At 42.0% G+C, this 23,479-nt stretch overlaps 1 pseudogene; it reads left to right on the plus strand.

Moving 5' to 3' along the window:
- The first annotated feature begins 432 nt into the window (after positions 1–432).
- LOC127044723 (uncharacterized) overlaps positions 433–23,479 on the plus strand; it is a 74,313-nt pseudogene continuing 51,266 nt past the window's right edge.

The following is a 23,479-nucleotide window of genomic DNA, read 5'->3' on the forward strand; positions in this document are numbered from 1 at the left end:
GGGAGCATACCAGTACAATGCTAGGGCATCCCACAGAAGCAACAAATGACCACTTCATGTGACAGCTGTCGAAAGTAGGAAAAGGCTACCACATTCTGGGAATATGTAGCTAACAAAGTGAGCCAAAGAGCTACATTTGGCTTCCTTCAATGTAGGAACAATGACCAGGAAATCAAGAGACATAGTCAAGATGTTGAAAAGAAGGAGACTGCATGTTATATATATACAAGAAACAAAATGGAAGGGATCAAAAATACATGAATATCAGGGAGGGTTACAAAATAATGCTCAGTAACAAGTAGGAACAGAGAAGGAATAACCATAGCAGAAATATTACAGGATAAGGTAGTGGACATCAAAAGAAAGAATGATCAGCTAATCAAATTTAGGATAGCACTTGGCAGATTACAAATATTTAATGTTTGAGGATAAATGCTCCAGGTTGGTTGTATGATTGAGAAGGTGGAATTCCAGATAGTGCTAGACCAAGTGATGAGTGAAGTACCACAGGCTGAGTACTTTATTGTCAGATGGGATCTCAATGGGCAGGTGGGAAAACACAGTGGGCAGGGCCAGCTCCAGGCACAAGCCCAGCAAGCAGGTGCTTGTGGCAGCCAAGGGCAAGGGGCGGCACGTCGGGCTCTTTGGCGGCAATTCAGTGGTGGGTCCCTCGGTCCCTCTTGGAGGGAAGGATCTGCCATCGTGGCTTTTTTTTCCCCCTCTGCTTAGGGCGGCAAAAACCCTGAAGCCAGCCCTGTCAGTAGGGGCCACAAAGATTGTTATGGAGGACGAGCCTTTGGAACCACAAATGAAGCTGGTGAGGCTATCTTAGAGTTAGCTAGAGATCATGGTCTAATTGTCGTAATACATACTTTGTAAAGGAGGAGGAGCATTTCAAGAGATCTAAGAAACATGAGGCTAAAGTGATCCCAGGAAAGCAGATTGAAGAGGAACTGAGATTGCTTGTAGTGGATTTCTGGATGAAAAGACTAGTGGAAATCAAAAGAGGAGTTCTGGAACAAAGGATAAAAGTGGGGAGGCTCCTGGATGGACAAGTTAGTCTTAGATTTAAGATTGAAGTTATACAGAGGCTGGGCAAAATGACCAAACAGACCATGATGATACCAGTAAGATTTGGGGGCAAATATCCAAACATTTTATAGAAAGTGTATAAGCTGCCTGTGGCCAAATGAAAGGAGGGACACTTCAGCAAGGAGATGTGGTTATGGTCCAGTGAGGTGCAGTAGGCAGTAAAGAAGGAAAGGTTTAAGCAATGGCAGAAAGTAAGAATGTTGGACACTTATGAGGAATACAAGCTGGAAAAAAAGTAGCAAGAAGAACAGTTGCAGGAGCTAAGGGTCAGGCATTTCAGGCCCTATACATAGGACTACTAACAAGGGAAGAAGAAAAGGGACTATACAGACTAGGCAAAAAAAGAACAAGAGGAGCTGTGAAGTGTGCCAAAGATGGAAATGGCAGTGTGGTGGTGGAAGACCCTGAAAAAATTAGGGGTGGCAGAGGTATTATTGGAAACTGCTCAATTAAGAGAATATGGAGAAACTGTTGAGGGAAGTATGTGTAAGCAGCAGCCTCATAAAACCTGCCACCATGGTGCAGACTCAGACAGTGCTAAAGAGGATTAAATATGAGAAGGCAGTGGGACATGACAGTATAACAGTTGAGGCATTTAAAAGCATTAGGATATGAAGGAGTGTTGATGATGACAAACTTTTTCAGTTTAACCCTCTGAACTGGAAAAATGCCCAATGAATGGAGGAAGAGCACATTTCTTCCTATCTTAAACAAAACAGAGAAATGCAAAGATGTGGTACTTAGTGGCCCATCAAGTTCATAAGTCACATGGAGAAAACGGTTCAAAAGAATTATCAAGAAAAAACTTAGTTTACTTGATGACCCAGATCCTCCCAAAAACAAATTCATATTTATGCCAGGAAGGTCCATAATGGATGCAGTGTTTGCCCCTTGATTATTGCAGGAGAGGTACAGTGAGAAACAAGGAACCACATGTAGTGTTTGTGGATTTAGAGAAGACTTATGACAGAATTCCTAGAGAATTTTATTGTGATACCTACAGTCACAATCTGCCAGAGACATACGTTCAGACGATCAAGGGCATTACAAGGGGTAACACAACTGTAGTGAGAAGCAGCTGTGGCTACAGTGAGTCATTCACAGCCTTAAGCCCATTCCTAGCTGTGACTGGAATGGACTCCTTGATGCAGGAGATTAAAGGAGAGGCTTCACAGACACTGATTTTGCTGATGTCAGTATGTTGTGAGAAAACAAATACAAACTGGAAAGGGACCATGTACACGCGTGGTGCCGGGGCTTGACTCTCTCCGGGGAGGAAGGGAGCCACGCCAGCCCACTCTACTCCGGTTGGTCCGGGAAACTAGCCCGGCGGTCCTGGTGGTACTTGTCCACCCAGCGGGCTAGGGGCTCAGGCCCTCCAGCAGGGCGGAGCCGTAACAACCTAGGTCAGGGTGGACAGCAAACTCTGAGTCAGTAATCTCAGGCCTTGAGTCAGGCCTGAGCAACAATAACAGTTATCGGCCTCCTCAGGCCAGGGAGAGGGGGAGTCTGCCAGCCTGGAGTGGGATGGCAGGGGGGACGCAGGCCCTCCCACTCCACTGCATCCCAGCCCAGGGCCCTAACAGCAGCTGTCACTCCGCTGGTCAGTCAGTGGAGATCCTGACCACAACACACTAACATAGGCTCTGGCAACTCCGCAGCCTGACTGGGGTCGGCTGCCCCCAGGCTGCTTCCGTACTCCCCTTCGGGGCCTACCTGGGTCCTAACATCGGCCTCTGAAGGGTCCACGAGCATAGGCTCATCGCGACCGGGGCTGAGTGCTAGGTCCGGGAGTTCCTCGGGATAGTCGGGCCAGGGTAACGCCGGCAGTTCCACCGGGTAGCAGCAGGCGCAGGGAAGCTCTGGCGGCTTCTCTGGGTAGCAAGTGAGGGGAAGCTCCGGCCAGTCGGGGCAGCTCCTCTGGGTCGCTGGAGTCTCCCAGTCTCAGGCTCCCTGAAGGACGTCTGTTCTCTCCAGCTTCTGGGGCCTGACTGAGCTCTGAGGGCCGGCTTTTATAGTACCAGGTCGCCGACAGACCCTGGGAGGGGTGGGCTCAGAGCTCCGTAGCTCCGCCCACTCTGGCCTCCAGCAGGGCTCGACTCTCTCTGGGGAGGAAGGGAGCCACGCTGGCCCACTACAGACCTATAACATGTATGGCTACATTAGAATAAAGTTGTTTATGAATCAGCTGACAAAAGATGGAATACATGCGATGTTTCATTGAGAGGGACAATGAGAAGCCATATGGCATAGAGTTAATGTCTGTGCAAAAATGTAAATATCTGGTTTCAGTGTTGAGCCATGATGGCAACATGAATGTGGATGGTAGGAACTGCATGACAAACACTTGGTGTAAATGGAGGGAGTTTACACAAATTCTATTCGATGAGAATATGCCAAGGAGACAAAGGAAAAAAGTATATAAAATCACGTTCAGGCTAGCCATGACTTATGGGTTGAAAACCAACATTTCATTTTGGGGTCGAGCAAACTGTTTTGTTCAACCGAAAATGATCCCTCCCCCCATTTATTGATTTTCTGGAAATCTTGAAAAACTTCATTTTTGGCAAAACCGGAACTTTATTTTTTTCCCGAATTGCCAATAACCTGAAAAATCCATTATTTGCACAGCTCTACTCACAGTCTGATCCTCCTTGAAGGCTCAGAACATTGCCTGCTCACTAGTTTAATTACATTGACTGTGATGAAGTAAGTAATTTACACTAGCATATGTGAGGGGTGGGGCGGGGGGGAAAACCAGGTCCATGAAGTTACTCTCTCTCAGCCCTCCTTCCTGGGAAAGTCCTATAAAAGATCACCATCTGCCCAAGGGTGACCTCTATATATGTAATGCAACAGGCTGTAATAAGGAGGATGATAAACTACACTTATATACGCCAAAGAATATATAAATATTCTGTAGTGTAAAGACTAAAAAGAAAGTTCTACTTGTCCCTGCAGTAAATGTACAGGTGCAGGAAATAAATGTGCACTGGTGTATGGGGAATCTGTAGTTAACTGTACATTTCAATTTTGGATTCCTGCTTCTGTTCCACTCCACCGGATGAAACACATTATTCTTCATTTCTAAATTCTAATCACAAAGTATTTTAGCATCCCTGGTCCAGAACAGTGTGAAGTACAACCCAGACAGTTGGAAAGGTAGCTTACTGTGCATCTCCCCATATCAAATTGGTGTGGAGTTAATTTAGTTGAACAACAACAAAATGAAAATTGTTGAACAGACATGATGCGAGTCAGACAGAAACAATATTAGTTCCAACTCTACATTTTTAATGGTGCCTGATAGCATATGAGGAGTCCAAAAATGCAATGCTACATTCTGACAAGTAAATTAGAGTATTTTCCAAACTACCTGAAATACCTAGGGTGGATGTCATACTGCAAGTTATTGGGCTGAATATGAGCGAAATTCTATAGTCTGTTATATAGGAGACCAGATTAGATGATCGAACAGTCTCTTCCAACCTTAAAACACATGAAATATATTATATATATTTCTTTCCTGACAATCAGATACTATGGAGATGGTCATGTTAATAATTTCTTCTATTGTAAGTGTGGAGACAGAAAACTTTATTTACCATTTCTTTGAGAGTCAGTATTTTTCTTTTGATAAATGCAAACTAAGCGATTTATGAACCCAGGAATACAAAATAGCAAAGAGAATAAAGACAAAAATCAATAGCTTTTTATGGTCCCTTTGATGCAGGCCATGTATAAAATATACATCACAGGTGAAAACTTTAAAGCCCATTGTATTGTTTGTCTAATATACTTATATAATCAATTTTTTTGCAAGACAAGAGAAGTGCTTTTTATAGAATTCATCAATTAGAAAATCATCAGATAGAGCCAAAAAGGAATTAATTTGCATAACTTTTGTTCTAAGAAAAATAACTCTCAGCAAACTCAAGATCTGTTATCTGTGTGCTCTAGAAAGTATTATGAAGTAAGTACTGCTTCAGCTAAAAGATTGAAAAACATCATGTTTGAAGGTTAGCCTTTTACTAAAAAGAGAGTTGAAAAGCACATGAGCAGGGCATTTTCAAGAATAGGGGGCTCTTTGGACATGCAACAGAGACTATAATGCTCAGTTTGGGGTGCTCTGGAAAGTAGTGGAATTTTCAAAATGAAGGTTTGGTAGTCCAAGTGTTCTGAAATTTTGTAATTTATTCTGGCCACTCTGCTTCCTGTATGTTTTGCAACTGGCTAATTGATTAGTTTCAGGAGGTTTCAAAAGGAAGTTGTCATGTTAGAATATATTACCAAGATACTTGTGTGCCCACCTGTTCTGTAATGCAGAGGTGTTCTTGTTCTGTTCTTCTATGCTAGCACTCAGCAGATGGCCTTGTGGGGTCTATGTAGAGACTTCCAGGTAATAAGAATGCATGCAGACCCATGAAACATACCAGGCACCAAAAATTCCCATACTGCTTGGATGAGTGCAGACATTGCATCACATGAATCATATTATATTTGCTCAGAAGAGAAGCTGTAGGAATACACCATATAAAGGGCTATTGTAGCATACTTCCACCAAAAACTGATGCATTTCTTGTAAGATGCAAGACTACATTGTCAAACATCCTTTTCCCCCAGCACAGAACGTCACTCGGCCCAAGGAGCTTGGTCACCCAGAAGAGGCAAATTGCGCTCTATAATCGGCTAGTGGGCCAGGAATTTGTAGAGGGCCTGGGCTGTCAATAGGCAGGGCTCAATGTGAAATGTCTAGGAACCCAGGATTCTCTCCCAATTTTTTAGGTTAACAGAGATTGAAAGAACAATAACCAATTTAGTCAGTAAAGAGGGGCTTCCATAAGGTGATTAAAAACTGTTGTGTGGCTTAATTGTCTAAAGTACTTTGAATTCCTCAGATACAAGGTTCCGTATGTTACAAAAGTTATACCCATGTATATATTCATGGCAGGGCTGGCTCCCTCTCAAAACCTGTCAAATCAAACCGGGATTCCTTCTGGGGACTTTAGACAAAGAATGCCTCCTGTTTCTTTAGAGACTAATCTGCAAAAGGAGCCTGATTAGAGGGGGATTATGATCTAGTGGATAGGGCACTGGACCAGGAATGGGGAGACTTGTGTCCTACCATCATTCTGACACTAATTTACAGAATGCCTTTGGGCAAATCACTTCACCTCTCTGTGCCTATCTTCCCCCCCATTTATTGTCCATCTTGTCTGCTTACATTGTAAGCTGTCTGGGAAAGTGGCTGTCTGTTATTATCTTTGTACAGTGCTTTGCACTGGGGCTGTGATCATGGTTAAGGCTTCTAGGTGCTACCACAATCTAAATAAAAATAAATACATTTGCTGGCTTTATTCATCAATTCCAAGGCCAGAAGAGACCATTGAGATCATCTAGTCTGACCTCTAGTATAACAGGTCACAGAACTTCCCCAAAATAATTCCTACCGCAGATCTATTAGAAAAACATCCACTCTTGATTTAAAAAATGGTCAGTGATGGAGAGTCCACCATGATCCTTGATAAGTTGTTCCAGTGGCTAATTATGTTCCCTTTTTAAAATTTTACAATTTATTCTCAGTCTGAATTTGTGTAACTTCACCTGCCCCCGGGTCCATAAGTATCTGAATTCCAAAAGAAGGATGGAGAAAGTGCATTGTTATGTGCTTAGAAAGCACTGGTAGTTTTAAAAGTAGCAGAACTTAACACAAATTGGGAAGAGAAACATCTTTATGGCTTGGTTTACAGAATGATGAAACAAGTAAAGTGAGACCTAGTCTGTACTAGAACTTACTTTGGAATAACTTATGTTGCTCAGGAGTGTGAATAAGCCACCCCTCAAAAAACTTAAGTTAAACCGACCTAAGTGCCAGTGTAGACAGCACTATGTTGTTGGGAGAGCTCTCTCTCACTGGCTTAGAGTGTCTTCACCAGAAGCACTACAGCAATGCAGCTACCACTGTAGTGCTTCTACTGTAGATGAAACCTAAGAATAATGGCATCTGCCACTGTACAGTGATTAAACAGCACCACCCTACATCCCCTCAAACAAAAAAAAAATTCAACCAATTTCAATCTTGGTTTAGTGCTCCACAAGCCCCCCTTTCCCTCCCCCCCCATGCACAATGATCGTTGAGAAGGAAGAGGTGGGGAGGAAATTCACACTTTCTAACAAATGTTGATCAGGTTGTTAGGACAGACTGAGTGCTCCCAATAACAGCCTTGTGAACAAACATGACCATTAACACAAAAGCATTGTACATAATATACACAAAACCACTCAGCTACCACCCTCCATAGCATGAGCCCAACTGCCAAGGTGTTCATCCTGTGGATACACCATTATCATTGTCTGTAATGAGTGAAAAGTCACAGAACAAACAGCAAATGACCATTGGCTGCACGAGAACAAAACCCTCACAAAGCTATGTATCCTCACAAGTATGTGCCAGTGTTCCATCATGTGCTTTTCTAGCATCTGTCCAGGGTGTGAAGGTGTCCCTTGGCACAGGCAGATGTCACCTTCTTTCTCCCTGCTGTCCCAAGATATGTACATATGACTTCCTAGATTTCCCCTGCTTGTTGAGACCCAGGACCATTGTGCATGTGGTGAGGATCTGGCTGCCTGTACAGAGTTTGTAAACCAGACCCGTTCAGTGTCCACTCTGGACAGATGTACTCCTCTTTACCCACAGATACATTATGCAGAGTGCAGCAGGTGATGATTATGCTAACAGCATTGGTCACAGTGATAGCCTGAAACTTGTTGGCTCTGCCTATGCACTTGTCTGGATGCCAAATACACACTCTATGACCATTCTGCATTTACTGAGTTTGCAACAGAATTCCCCTTTTCCAGGGTTCTTGATGTCATGGTAGGGATAAAGAGCCAAGTTAGGAGTAGGTCCCCCCTCCTCACATAATTGTTGGCAAACACATTAGAGTGACCAATGTCATTCTGGGGGGCATAAAGTCCCTTCTTCCCCCTTCAAGTACACTTCCCATCTCCTCATCAGCCTGGTGTCATTAACCTTTACAGTGTTTTCCACTTTGGTATTCATGAATCTGCCTCTGTGGTCAGTCAAGTCCTTTTCAGTTCACATACTCACTCGCCCCTTTTATTGGGCAAAGTATTTGCATGTGGGTGCCATCAACAGTCCCTGCACAGTTTGAAAACCCCATCTTCTCAGATCCAGCTAGAAAGTCTCTTGTAATGCACAGAACCCTGGGATACTGCCTCCTGAAATGATTGTGCTACTGTCACATAACAAAAGCAGCAGTGTGGTTGTGGGTATACATGTGTACACCTTGTTATACCCATCTACAGCACACTCAAAGTGGAGACTCAGTGAGGGTATGGGGAACATGCACAAGTATGTACATGGACAACTATTCAAGTATTTAGACAAAGCCTTACACTGTCATATTCAAAACAATCCAATTATGGTTGAATTTGCACATGAAAAATTCATGCTAAGATTTTTCTTTTAAATATTACATTTTATTGATTTTCAGTTATTACAAAAAAGATGTAATTATAAAGCACACAGAAAACAATTTTAAATGGTTCAGTAGACATAGGAGACTTATGGGGAATGACAGTTCAGACATTATTTCACAGTTTACGGAAAAGAAAAACAAAAATGCTCCTAGTTCAACAATTATAAACCAGAACAGGGCAAATAGTGAAAACTATTCTGTGAATCTTTAGTTGATTTTTTAAATAAATTTACTTCAAATCCATTTGTCACTTTTCTATTTTTTTTTAAAAAGTGTGAGAATGGATTGTACTTTCAAAAACATTTGTGGAACGTGAATTTCGAAGTCACATGTGTAAATACAATCTGAAAGCAAATTCTACATTTGCATGTGTGAATATTTGCACCAGAACTGCTCATAGGTGCTGGAAAAATGGGTGCTGGAGGTGCTGCTGCACTCCCTCACTTGAAGTGGTTTCCATTATATACAGGATTTACAGTTTGGTTCAATGGCTCTCAGCACCTGCACTATAAAAACAGTTCCAGAACCTCTGGAACTGCTTGAATGCTTACCAGACAGGGAATAAAACCCATACCATGTGATTTATCTGACCAAATTAATTACCAGCACTCCAATATAAATTTCAAATATGCTACAAGAGCAGTTTGTGATCAGTCCCTGAAGGTAAAAACAAGTTAAAAAAGGTTATTTAATTCTAACAAATAAATTTGAGGGAACTGCAATCTGCTTGCAAATATACCAGGGGCAGAAAGAGTGTGAATTCACTGAATAAATTATTAGTTGAAACTCATTCACTCAGCTATATTATAAATACTACTTATTAGTGTCAAGTATCAGAGGGTAGCCGTGTTAGTCTGGATCTGTAAAAGCAGCAAAGAATCCTGTGGCACCTTATAGACTAACAGATGTTTTGGAGCATGAGCTTTCGTGGGTGAATACCCACTTCGTCAGATGCCTGCCTTTACATGCATCTGACGAAGTGGGTGTTCACCCACGAAAGCTCATGCTCCAAAACATCTATTAGTCTATAAGGTGCCAAAGGATTCTTTGCTGCTTTTACTTTTTAGTGCTCTTGCATGGAGTCCTTTTGCACCATATTTGAACAAAGTAAATGAAAAGCGTGGTTGTTGCTTCAGTCACCATCTAATACATAATGTCCCAAGGAAGAACAATACTAAAAGCTATTTTAAGGAAAGATGGCTTTAAAGTTTCTCCCCTTCCAGGGTAGTCCATGAATAAAAAGCAAAGGGAATTACTGCAAATAAACTGAACTAACAGGAAAAAGAAGGGAATGATTCTTTCTCAAGGTGCATCAGAATCTGGCCTCCCTTCTCTCAAGGAGGGGCCATCAGGAAGCAGCTATCTGTGAAGCTCCTACCTTCAGTCAGTCCTTTCCTCAGGGGCTGAAGGTCTTTTCTCTTCCCTGTTCTACTCAGCTGCTGACCTTTTAAGCTCCTCCTCCAGCCTGTGCACACCTTGCAGCTGTGGCAGGGCGGGGCTACCTGAGCCCAGAGCAGCTCCATAGCCCTGTCCAATGTAAGGTTTGTATACCCTATCACAACACACACACCAATCTGTGTCCAAGACTGAATCTCCAGACAATGACACAAACAACTTCTGAAACGGCTGATTTCCTTTCTTGCACAAATACCTCTGCTTTTGTGGGATTATGCAAAACAAATGTCTTGAGCCCATAAACACTTTAAACTTTGCTGGATACAACATAGTGATTATCTTGTATCCCATACTGGAAAAGCCATGGTGTCTTTATTAAAAATGTAGAATAATCAGGACAAATCTCAGTTTTAAAATTAACAAACAAGAAATGTCTTGCAGTAGATAAAATCATGTTTTTCATTATCAGAGATTCCCATATGAAAAATCACGAATATAGTGCTAGAAGTTTTAGGGTCAGAACATTTCCTCTCCAGAAATCTCTTCTGGCATAGATGAAAGAAATCAATGCAGTGTTTGAAACTTTGTGTCATTCCCACCCCTATTTCTAGAAATGCCACCATTCAGACTTGACTAGGATATAGAATCTGTACTGATATTAAAACAAATTAAAAGAGGGCTTGGAAGGATGATGGTGATAGGAATCTTACATGGAAAATTTTGAAATACCTACTGCAATTCCTTAGGATTTAGAACATTTTAAGATTTCTGAAAGAGAGCTATTATCCAAAATATATGAATAATCTATTACTTATCTGCTGATGATGGGATCCACTTGTGAGATATGGTCCTTTAAAAGATGTGGATATTCTTGTATCAAATTCTGTTCCTGCTGCTCCCACTGTCAGGGAGGTTGAAAGCTCTAGAAACTACTGTGAAACAGCAACTCCTCCTGTTCCCATTTTAGATTCTCTTGTCTGCAGTCCTCACCTGGCTAGATAAGGAAGTGAGGAAACTCTTTGCTTTGAGAAGGGGATGAGTAGCTGTGTTTCCTCAAGCTCTTTCTTTCTTCAGCTCCTGTTCTGCCTCAAAGACCATGCATACGTAATCTCTTGCTGAGCTGGGTGATGTGAATATTTCAACTTTTCTTTGCTTCCCTGGTAGGAACAGAAACATGTCAAAACGACCTGTGCTATGAATTTGAAGCCAAAGAAAACCAAGAACCTATTAACTAAGCTTCTTCTATTGGCACTTAAGCTGTTATAGTCAGGTTCCCATGCTCATGGGAAACATGATGGAATCTGCATTTATTTATGCCTCCTCTGGGCATTATGGAGGTGCTGAGTAGAGGCTCCATAGGTAAGGCAGGGTTCCATAATGATCTTAAAAATGGGGCATAAATTGTTTTTCTCTATAAGCAGGTGACCAATTAGGAAATTTCCCACAGAGTTGTTTTTTAAGCTCTGAATTTTCTCTGTAGCTTTTCGTTGGTTTCTCTTCATAAATTTTTAAGAGGAAAGTCTTTGAAGGTAGGTTGTAGTATTGAAAACTGTCAATAGGAATCCCTGTTCCTTGTTGACCAATAAATCTTTTACAAGATTCTGTCATGCAAAACTTGGCAGAGAGATGACTCTTGAGTAGATATGATGAAATGGGTAATAGCTATGAAAATGCAGTGTTGGATTTAGGCTAATTTTTTAGCCATCTTCTGGTGGTAACAGAAAAGCTAATCACTGTGCACCCAAACCTGATTGATGGTGAGCAGGCGCACACAATCGTGATTGACTGGGCTGGGTGTACACCAGAAAGATTGATGGGGGTTGCCCACTTTCCAACACTGTCCTTTCTGAAAATGGTAAATGGGTAATGTGCAGGCAGGTGAAAGGGGTGCAGAATTAAAGATGCAGTGATTGGTCTGTGATGTATGATGGTTTTGGTGATGGCAAGGTGTGTGCATGTGGGTGGAGAATCAGAAGGATGTACTGTTAGGTAGCTTAACTTTTCATTTCCTTGCGTTTGTGGGTTGGTGTCAGATACTGTGTCTGTAGCAATCCTCACTACTTCACAACAAAGATTTTTGTCTATTGGTATATAGAGAAAAATATCAAATCAATATTATCAAATAAATTTATCAAATAGATATTAAAGATGAGACTAAGCCAAACACCCATGTCTGGACATGGATCTGAACTTTGCAGCTCAGATCCATTTCTAATAAATATGTTTTTATATGATTACAAAGGTGTATAAGAAAAAGTCTATATTTATTTGTAATTGATTTTGTTCTTGGTTGGGGATATTCAACTTGTTATATGTCCAAGACTTCTAGCTTTTGTCGTAGCATCATGTTAAAAAATCACCTAAGAGGAAAAGAACTTCCTGCTCATTGAGGGTACATCTACACTGCAGTTAGACACCCATGGCTGGCCTGTGCCAACTGACTCATGCTCACAGCACTTGGGCTGTTTAATTCAATGTAGACGTTCAGGCTCAGGCTGGAGCCTGGGCTCTAGGACCCTGCAAGGTGGGATGGACACAGAAAGTGGGCTGCATCCTGAGCCTGAACAACTACATTGCAATTAAACAGCCCCTTACCCTGAGACCCAACAGCCCAAGTCAACTGGCACGGGCCAGTTGCAGGTTTTTAATTGCAGTTTAGAAATGTCCTGAGAGTCCAATAATAAGCTTTTGATGCAAGGATTGTCACCAGACCTCATCTGATATAATGTAAGTGGCAAAGTGAACAATCAAAAGGTAGAGAAATGTGTCTATACATCCCTCAGATAAACAGAAAGAGAATTACCTGTTGTAGAAATCAAAGGCAATCTGTTGTAATGACAGACAACAGAAATGATTTTGACTTTTTTATAGCAGAGACCGAGGATGCCTCAAGTAATAACCACTGTCTACTACATTTCAAATTTTACAGTCTTTATATACTGTATTTTATGAATCTGAAAAATATGGTGGTTATCAATTTACAAGAATCATTTTCAGTGTAAATGACTGCATTTCATGCTTTATACCATTCAGCAGAGAATTGAAAATTGAATTTTCCCTATATCACATGTGGGAATGCTTGTCCTGTGTCACCACACTGTGTGGCTTGATGTACTGGGAAATGATGCACTATGTCAGGACTTAATGCAGAATATTTTTATCCTCAAGTCATATACATCCATGGTGGAAACAGTAGCATTAGTATATTAAACACCAAAAGACCTTGCACCTATGCATAGATGGGCCTTCAGTGAGACTCCATGTGGTTGGAGGGATTGTTCTACACAGCTAATGTTGCAGAGTCAGGGCCTAGGTTTGGAAGAGCCTAGAAAGTAGAACTTACAGGCTTTGTTGTATTTCATTTTTTAATGCAAATGCATCTTAAATCCCTCTTGTCTCTGGAGACGTAGAAGAGGTGGCGTAGGCTGAAAATGTAACACTGCACAAAAGGGGCTGTGATCTGGTCTTTATACCCATGTGCTGGTGAAATTATGCCAAGAGATTACTTAATATAAAAATGTGTGGAGATATACCTATCTCATAGAACTGAAAGGTCATGGAATCCAGGCTGCTGCTTTCAGTAGCAGGACCAAGTACTGATTTTGCACCAGATCTCTAAGTGGCCCCATTAGGGATTGAATTCATAACCCTGGGTTTAGTAAGCCAATGCTGAAACCACTGAACTATCTCTCCCCCTACTTGGAGCTAGCTAAGTTAAACCTCCCCAGCTGCTATTCTAAAAATGACTTATTGGCCAGGTGTAGAATTGGTTGGAAAATGGCAAGTATTTTCAGTGACATTTTTTGATAAATTTTTTGTTGTTGTTTTTAAAAACAAAATTTAGTTTTTTGCCCCAAAAAGAGCCATTTAAAAAGCATTTAAATGAAACACTGACAAGTTTGGAAAAGAAGGCTATTTTTAATTGAAAAAAAAATTCAACCAGTTCTAGTCAGCAATTAGAATTCCAGTCCTATTGACTACTTCCCTATGCTGATAGCTGCTAGATTATTTCCTTGCATATGATAGGGCAGATTGGCCCCACATTGGCAATAAAAGGGTTAATGAAAACCTGTGGTCCCAACTGGCCTCACATAACTGCACCTTCCACAAAGGTGAGTCACAGAGTGAGGAGTTAAAAGGAGAAGACTTTGCCTAGTTCAGACCTGATTGGGAATGAGAGTGAAGCTCTGCTTCTCTTGATGGGAGCAAAGTCTGGCTACAGCCCAGAGATGGAAATTGCCTTCTGGTTAGATGAGCCTGCTAGAAGGGATGATCAGATGCTGGGCGATCAGTGAAAGCAGTCAGTTTGGAGACAAGCCCTGAACAGAAGTGTGGGGTCCCACTGAAGGTTTGTTGGGTGATCCTGTTTTGAGCTGTGGATTTTCAGTTCCTGATTTCCTTTGGATCTTAGCACTCCGGAAGAGGTAGGACTGAAAGGTGTCTTGGCTAAAGCCCCGCAATCTCAGACCTCAGAGAGACTGTGGCCTACCTGAGGAGACCCACAGCTGAGTGAGTTGTGCCCTGATGTGTTGGAAGGGCGGGCTGAAGAGGCAACCCAGCCACATTGCAGAAAACTCTTCTATGAACTGTTAAAGCATTGGTATTTGGTAAGTTCGTACTCTTTCAGTAGCAAGCGCATACACTAAATGTATCTATTTATATCGAGGAATACAACTTTCTTTGAAGTGTCTCATTTGTCCCCACAAGAAGTGAGGTTACTACACAGTAGAGTTTGTTCTCTCTGCAACATCTAAAGTGTACCTCTACTTGTTAGCAAGGAGGTGAGGAAAGGTAAAGAAGGAGTGGGCAACAATGAAGAAACAAAAGATAGTGCCTACTTGGTTGGCCTAATGGAAGAATAAATCTGGGGATACTGTTGCAAAGTCAGAAGAAGGAACTATAGGCCTCAGAAAAAGTAGACAAACTTATGGACATTTATCTGAATCAAACTTCCACATATTTTGATGTTTGCATGATTTTAGTCTTGTCAGTGATTCAAACAGAAGGATCTGAATCTGAGGGTGGACTTGGGACCTTAGACCCTGATTGACTGTTGAAACTGAAGAGAAGAAGCACACTTGTGGGTCACAGGGAAAGCAAGTGCAAACCCAGTGGTGCCCATAGCTGTACACAGAAGGCATACCACTGGCAGTGGCATGGAGAAGCAATACTCGGCACCCCACTGCCCACTCAGGTTTGGCCACACCAGCCGCCTGTTTTGACAGAGGGCCTGTGGGGGGCCAAAATTAAGTGAGTGGCATTGCAAGCCCTGTGCACCAGGTCACAATGCCACTCAATTGGTTTTGGCACTGACAGTTCTCCAGCATGATGGAAGGGCTTTGGGGCAAACCTGAGTGGGCACACTGGGCAGTGGGGAGGCCAGGTGTGCTTCTCCTTGCTGCTGCTGTGGAACTGGCTCCTGCACCAGGGTTCACTGTTGGGGGGGCCTGTGTGGTCTCACTCCATTTCCAGCAGCCCATGTCCCCTGTCAGAGATGGGGAATGGCACAGGCATGTAGCGAGAAATCTGGGGCTCCACTTCCTCCCAGATCCTACTGATTTTTTGGGACTCCCCTGAGCTCAAGGCCTTGATATAATATCCCCCTATCCCCTCTCGTCAGCTCTGCCAGGGCGAGTGTGGCATGAACTCGGTGCTTGAGAGGCTGGAGTTAGCAAACATAGGAACAGCTACCAGGGGAGTTTTGCGATGGAGATTTGCAATGGAGTTCTCCAGGTGAAGGAGGAGTGATTATGTGATCCTTGGGGTAAGCTTGTTTTGTTTGTGTGTGGTGTGCTTGATGCTTGACTGAAATATACCATGCAGTCTGTTTCTGTGCTGAGAGCTTTTTAATAAGGCTTTGATCCCTAAGCCTTTTAGCACCCATCCACCCTTAACCAGGGGGTGGGGTTACTCAGGAAGACCAGGGCTTTAAAAAGCCCACTCCTAAGCAACCAGAGGAGCTAGCTAACAGGATTGGCTAACAGCTGAGTTTTGCAAGGGAGTTTAGAGGAGGAGTGGGAGAGTAGTGGGCTAGATACCCTTAACATTCTTTAAACTTAACTTGAACACCCCCTGGTAAAACCAAAACATCCACAAAGGAATGAGTTTCAGGAGCAAAAAGACAATGCAGGCAGAAGCCCAGCAACAGAATGGGGGTTTTCCAGTTTATTACACTTAATGCAGTCTGTATGATTACCTGCCCTATGGGCAAGTGGCATATGTGTGCATTCTGTGCAAGGAACTCCTGGCCCTCAGAAACCGCATACGGGCTTTGGAGGCCAGGGTGGCTGAACTGGAGGAGCCAAGGGAGACAGAAGTACATAGATGAGACTTTCCAGGACACAGTAGAACCGTCCCACCCCCTGTCTGACAGCCTCTTTGCTGTTGATGAGGATGAAAGTTTCAGGGAAGGAAAACATCCAACTGGAGCACAGGGAAATAATCCCATAGTTACAAGTTTCAGAGTAGCAGCTGTGTTAATCTGTATCCTCAAAAAGAACAGGAGTACTTGTGGCACCTTAGAGACTGACAAATTTATTTGAGTATAAGCTTTCGTGGGTTACAGCATCCAATGAAGTGGGCTGTAGCCCATGAAAGCTTATGCTCAAATAAATTTTTTAGCCTATAAGGTGCCACAATCCTGTAGCTGGGACCCTCCTCCAGATGATGTTCTGGCATCTTCTCACACTGAGGATACCTCTCCTGGGGAGGGAATTCCAGTTAGTAGGAAGAGACAGGTAATAATAATGGGGGATTTGAACATTAAAAACATAGATAGCTGGGTTTGCAATGATTGGGAGAACCACCTGGTGACTTGCCTGCCTTGTGCAAAGGTTGCAGATCTCTGGAGACATCTAGCTGGACTTATGTGCAGTGCTGGGGAGAAACCAGTGGTTGTGATACATGTAGGTATCGGTGACATAAGGAAAGGATAGAACAGAGGTCCTGGAGGCCAAATTGAGGCTTCTAGGTAAGAGATTGAAGTCCAGGACCTCTGTATTAACAGTCTCTGAAATGATTTCAGTTCCATGTGTAGGGCCAATTAGACAGGCAGAACTGCAGAGTCTCAATGCAAGGAAGAAACGATGGTGTTGGGAGGAGGGGTTTAGATTTATTAGGAACTGGAGAAACTTTTGGGAAAGGGGAGCCTATACAGGAAGGATGGGCTCCACCGAAACCAAAATGGAACCAAATTGCTGGCACTTAAAATTAAAAAGGTCATAGAGCAGTTTTTAAATTAAGGGTGGGGGAAAGCCAACAGGGGCGGAGGAGCATGTGGTTCAGACGGAGACATTCCTTAGGGAGGATCTATTAATGGAAATGCTCTATGTCCTAGTAAGGAGGAGAGGATAGAAGATGATAAAATACGGGTAGGAACTGATGAAAAACAGTCAAATGATAGAGTCCCAGTCAATTACATCATGTAAGGGCAGATAGCTATAAAGTGACACGTTTTAAAGTGCTTATATACCAATGCTAGAAATCTAAATAATAAGATGAGTGAACTAGAGTGCCTTGTATTAAATGAAGATATTGATATAATAGGCATCACAGAAACTTGGTGCAATGAGGATAATCAATGGGACACAGTAATATCTGCGTACAAAATATATTGGAAGGACAGAATAGGTCATGCTGGTGTGCGAGTGGCACTATATGTGAAAGAAAGCATAGAATCAAATGAAGTAAATCTTAAATGAACCCACCTGTACCATAGAATCTCTGTGGATAGAAATTCCATGCTCAAATAATAAGAGTATAGCAGTCTCAGGGAGAATAGAGAATCTATAAAAAGTAAAAGCTTAGTTACAATGGTGGATTTCAACTATCATCATATTGAATGTGTAAATGTCATCTCAGGACGGGATGCAGAGATAAAGTTTCTTGACACCTTAAATGACTGCTTCTTGGAGCAACTAGTCCTGGAACTCACAAGAGGAGAGGCAATTCTTGTTTTAGTCCTAAGTGGAGCACAGGATCCGGTCCAAGAAGTAAATATAACTAGACCACTTGGTAAATAGTGACCACATTATAATTAAATTTAACATCCCTGTGGTGGGGAAAACACCACAGTGGCCCAACATGGTATCATTTAATTTCAGAAAGGGGAACTACACAAAAATTAGGAGGTTAATTAAACAGAAATTAAAAGGTACAGAGCCAAAAGTGAAATCTCTGCAAGCTGCATGGAAACTTTAAAAGTATACCCACAACTAAAAAAATATAGCAAGAAAACCAAAAAAGGGCTAAGTTCTGTTGGTGGAAGGGACAACAACTTCACAGAGCTCTTCCTTAGGTCAAGGAGCTCTTCCTCCTTCACAAGACTAGAGGAGGAGCTCTATGAAGCTGGAAAACTTGTCCCTTCCATCAAGAGAAGTTGGTCCACTTAAAGATATTACCTCACACACCTTTTCTCTGTATATGTTACAGCCTTTTCTTTTGCAAGGGAAGAGCTAATGTTTTGCTTGCAGGCAGGCCTTCCATAACTTCACTATTGTTAGCAATAACCCTGCTAAAATATAAATAAAAACGTGCATACAGTAGTTTTCTTTTATTTCTAAGTGCTGATAGCATGGCAGCCACTCATAAATCATTAATGATGAGCTTCTAATTATGTGCAGGAATCACAGTGGGACTCAAGTTAATGCTGAAAATTTGCATATTCATGAATGCATCTGTACTTATGCATGGCAGAATCCATAAAGAGAAGGAGATGAGTAATATTCTTTGCCATTTACAAAGTGTTGTTTGGATGATTTTTTTTTCCTTCTGAAGGTATGTGTCTTTATTGAATGGTCTCATTTCACAGAGTTTTCTTTGGAGTCAAATTTTAGAATGTAGATGGCTTCAGTTTTTCCAAAAGAATGAGTCTAGTCTGCAGTGCTCCTGGTAATGAATACTGCAGACAATTTAGAGTCCACTTCATTTCTACTAGCTGACATAAATTTGAGTTAAAAATATAGCAGGCATATGTTTAGTCTAGAACTAATGGGCTTTTTTCTAAATTTCATGCGACATAACTTGGCATCAGAATTTAAAAAAAAAAAATCTGCTCTTTTTTCACTGGATATTTACAATTGCCTGGAACCTGGAATGATTGTTTTGGATAGTGTAGGTAGATTCTTTACATATGATCCATTATAGCTGATCTAGTAAATGTAAATTGTAAGGGTCTTGGGGAAGGGTCTGTTTTTTCATTGTTTGTATACAGTGTCTTGCATAATGGGGCCCTCATCCCTTCTAGGCACTACTGCAATACAAATGAAACTAACAATAATATGCAGTGTTGTTGTAGCTGTGTTGGTTCCAGGACATCAAAGAGACTGGGGTAGGAGGATGAGGTAAGATCTTTTATTGGACCAACTTCTGTTGGTGAGAGTGACAAGCTTTCGATCTTACACAGAGCTCTTCTTCAGGGTCCGGAAGAGCTCTGTTTGGGCTCAAAAGTCTGTCTCTCTCACCAACAGAAGTTGGTCCAACAAAAGATATTACCTCACCCACCTTGTCACACCAACAATAACAGTAATTTTAATTATACAAATCTGTGAATAACATTGTGCATTTCTATAGACTCTTTTATTCCAGGATCTCAAAGCACTTTCCAAACAACTTAAACAAGCTTCACATCATTTCTTTGGAGGACATAAGGATTATATAAAAACCACTGAACAACCACCATTGCTGCAGAAGGACAGCAATTTAGAGCAGGAAGTGAAAGTTCTACAACTAGCTGAAACTACACAAGGAATTTATGGAGGCAGAACAAAAGAATGGAATACAGGAATTGCCAGTATGGATTAGATCAGTAAACTGGCTCTGACAGTGAGCAAAACCAGCTGCTTCCAAGGAAGGTGCACTAAATCCTGCAGCAATCAATTCTGGAATAAATAACTTGCCCAAAGATAAAGTTTCCTTCTAACTCCAAGCTATGAATCAAATGTAAACTGGGCTACTGTCCAAAACAAGTAGTGGTGGAGGGCTTGGCTATTAGATACAAACTCTCCTTAAGCAGGATAGTTGGCTATCCTGCCCCCTTCCTCATGTTCCCACCCACACATTTACACAGAGTCATGTCTGATCTCCAAGGAAAAATCAACCAGTCGACTAATGAATTGGGGGTTCTGGCCCCTCCCCCAATAATTTGTCTGCTCTAATTCCCACCACTGCTCTCCAGCTTCTCCTGAAGATGAGCAAACTGCCCCCACCACTCTGCCTCCCCCCGGGAAAAAAAAAAGCCAGCAGCCGCAGACCCTCTGGTCCTTCTTTCACTCCTACCCTCTTTGCCATATTCCAGTCTGTTTTAGAGCCTCCTTTCACTACAGATCATCAAGCCCCTTCAACACACATACACTTCCCCTTTTCTCCTGCTCACACACCCCTAGTACCTGCTGTCTCCTTGAAATCATGGGCTGGCCATCTCCTTGGTGGCTCTATGTCAGCTTTCTCTCACTGGGGCCAAGTGTGCTTCTCCCAAAGGGAAGGTGGAGCTGCACACTGAGGATGCATCTATGCCCAGACTCTGGGGTACTCTGATTCTACCCGATTGGGTACTGACATGGCAGCCTATGACTGTGCCCTGAGCTCAGAGCCAGAGGTAAAATGGAAAAACAATTTGGAAGAGAGACATTGAAATTTCAATGTTGTTTTCATTCTAGAGGTGACAGACCCATTTTTTTCCTCATTTTTTCCCCACTATTTTTTGGTAATTTTAAAAATATAGTTTTTACCAAAGTGTCATTGAAACTCCTCAGCCTGATGGTTGGGCAATTAAAAATACCAATAAACATTTTGATAACTATTTCAATGTTACCGATCATTTTAATTGAAAACCTATGTGAATTTTTTTCAAAGTCACCAAGGTTTCTCAAAAATAAATTCATTTTGGAAAAAAATCACACTTCAGCAAAAAATCATTTCAATTGGTAAGACTGCAACCAGCTCAGCTTTCAGAGGACGAAAGAACTCTCTAAGGCCTAGTTCACACTGCTATAACTATACCAGTTAGGGTGTGATATTTTTACCAAAATAGCTATACTAGTAAAAGCCCTAGTGGGGATGAAATTATACTGGTATAAAGGTACCTTATAATGATACAGCTCATTTCCCTTCCCGTACAGAAATAAGCTATACCTGACCGAATTGTTATGCTGGTAGAACTGTGTCATACCTCTTTAAGTACACTGGTATAGTTAAAGCGCTACAACTTCTGTGTGTAGATGTGTCCTTAGGGATAGACGGTCACACACCTATCCTTCCCTGACTGCACTCTATAGTATTGTACTGAAGGTACTGGCGCCTGCTAGTGCCTCCTGCCCCGCTCTGCTACTCCTTGCTGCTCTCCATTGAGCTACTGGAGAGCAGGGGAAAATGAAAAGCACCTACCACAAAGGACTTTTGTTTGTTTAAATAATAGAGAAGAGAGAATTTAATTGGTGGTGATTAGCTCCATTAGCCTCTACTTACCAAACTGCCATTTACTTTAAGGACCTCTGAAAGCAGAGAAAATAAAAAATGTTATACCTCATCTGTATTTGTTTGTGCCACATATTTCCTTGTTTTGTTTCATGTGTTCTTTCTGCTTTTTCTCACATTGAGCTAATGGTACTACATATTAGTTATTATGGAACAATGGTATTGGTGTAGGAAGAGTTTAGGGATATCTGCTAGCGCAGTATAATTAGATAGACGAAGTGGGTTATTTAATATCTTTTATTGGACCAGACAAGCTTTCAAGCCACACAGAGCTCTGCTTCAGGTCCTGAAGAGCTCTGTGTAAGCCCAAAAGCTTGTCACTCTCACCAACAGAAGTTGGTCCAATAAAAGATGTTACCTCCCACACCTTGTCTCTCTAATATGCTGGGACTGACGTGTCTACAACACCACTACATAGTGCAGTATAATGTTGATGTAATGCTTGAAATTTATGCTAGTGCTAGTGGTAGAAAGGAGTTTATCATAGTTATCATAATCAGAAAAGTGGTACAAAATGGATCACTTCTTTTTTAGCCTATGACTGCAGAGGTGTTAATGGGCCACTTCACCTTGAATGATCTCTTAGAATATGGGTTAACTACTTATGCTAAACAATATGCTCCACCTTGTATTTAGCTGTGACTCTAATTGTCTACATTGCACTTAGATACCTGTGGCTAGCCCTTGGCAGCTGACTCAGGGCTTAGGCTAAGGGGCTGTTTAATTGCAGTGTAGACATTCAGCCTCAAGCTGTAGCCCAGGTTCTGGAACCTTTCCATCTCACAGGGTCCTAAAGCCAGGGATCCAGCCCAAGCCTGAATATCTACATAGCAATTAAACAGCCACTTAGCCTGAGCCCTGCAAGCCTGAGTCAGCTGACATGGGCCAGCCTCAGGTGTCGAACTGCAGTGTAGACTTACCCTTTGAATACCTTCCCAAGACTTGAAAAAGAGCCCCGAATAGCTTCAAAGCTTTTCTTTTTCAGCAATGGAAGCTGGTCCAATAAAAGGTATTATCTCACCCATGTTGTCTTGCTACACATCTTGAAACACTTTTAAAGAAACATGGACCTTTAATATTACTAAATCCAAATGCTAACACAGACAGCCCATAGAGGATCATATTCTCCAATGCACAGCAGCCATTTTGAATCACACTGGTGGTGGAACTTGGCCCAGCAGCCAGTGTAATGAGCTCAGGAAGCATCCTCAATGTACGTATGATTCTCCAGAGGTGTATGGCTGGTGTGAGGACACTTACACTTCCCTACTGTGAAAACAGGGCATGGCCAGGATATTACTATGACAGGAATCCTGAGCTGTCGGCTTGTCCCCCAAGGCACTTTGAAGTAGATGTAAATTAGAGCAGCCTCAGGCTTTCCACTATAAAATCTCAACATTAAGAAAATGTATCTTTGCAGTCACATTGGTTTATGTGTAACTTTTAGAAAAGTGGCTTAAAGTTAGAAAAGAAGCATTCTATTATTTTTATCCTTGAAATTCATCCAAACAGACCCTTATCTGCCTAGTTCTATCCCTGTGCTGTTTAATCCTTTGTCTTGTTGTCTACAATCCTGGCCTCCTTACACACCAGGCAAACCTTGTAAAATTCAGAAATCTCCAGCAAAGGCATGTAGCAACCCACTAACTCAAGGTCATTTTACGTGTTTTCTCTACTGATTTCCAAGTTCCCCCCAGGGAAATTACTCCATAGGATGACCTCTTTGCTTGGTTCAAAAGATTAAGAAACTTGGTACATGTCAAACTGGGATTTTTGACTTAACCTGCAGAGCTGGGAATTGAATCACACTCAGCGTATAGGAAGCCCTCAAACTCAAAGGAAAAATATTGCAAACCATACTTTGAAACAGTGAAATTCCTTACAGCAGGACATGGAATTTCTTTGTATCCTCCCAGATATCAACCTGCTATCACAGGGTGTGTCTATAGTGCACATTAATCTTACTAGCACAGGGGATAATAGCATAGATGTGGTAGCACGGGCTCCAGCAGGGCAAG

The sequence above is a fragment of the Gopherus flavomarginatus genome, chromosome 2, assembly GCF_025201925.1.
Source record: "Gopherus flavomarginatus isolate rGopFla2 chromosome 2, rGopFla2.mat.asm, whole genome shotgun sequence".
NCBI lineage: Eukaryota > Metazoa > Chordata > Testudines > Testudinidae > Gopherus > Gopherus flavomarginatus.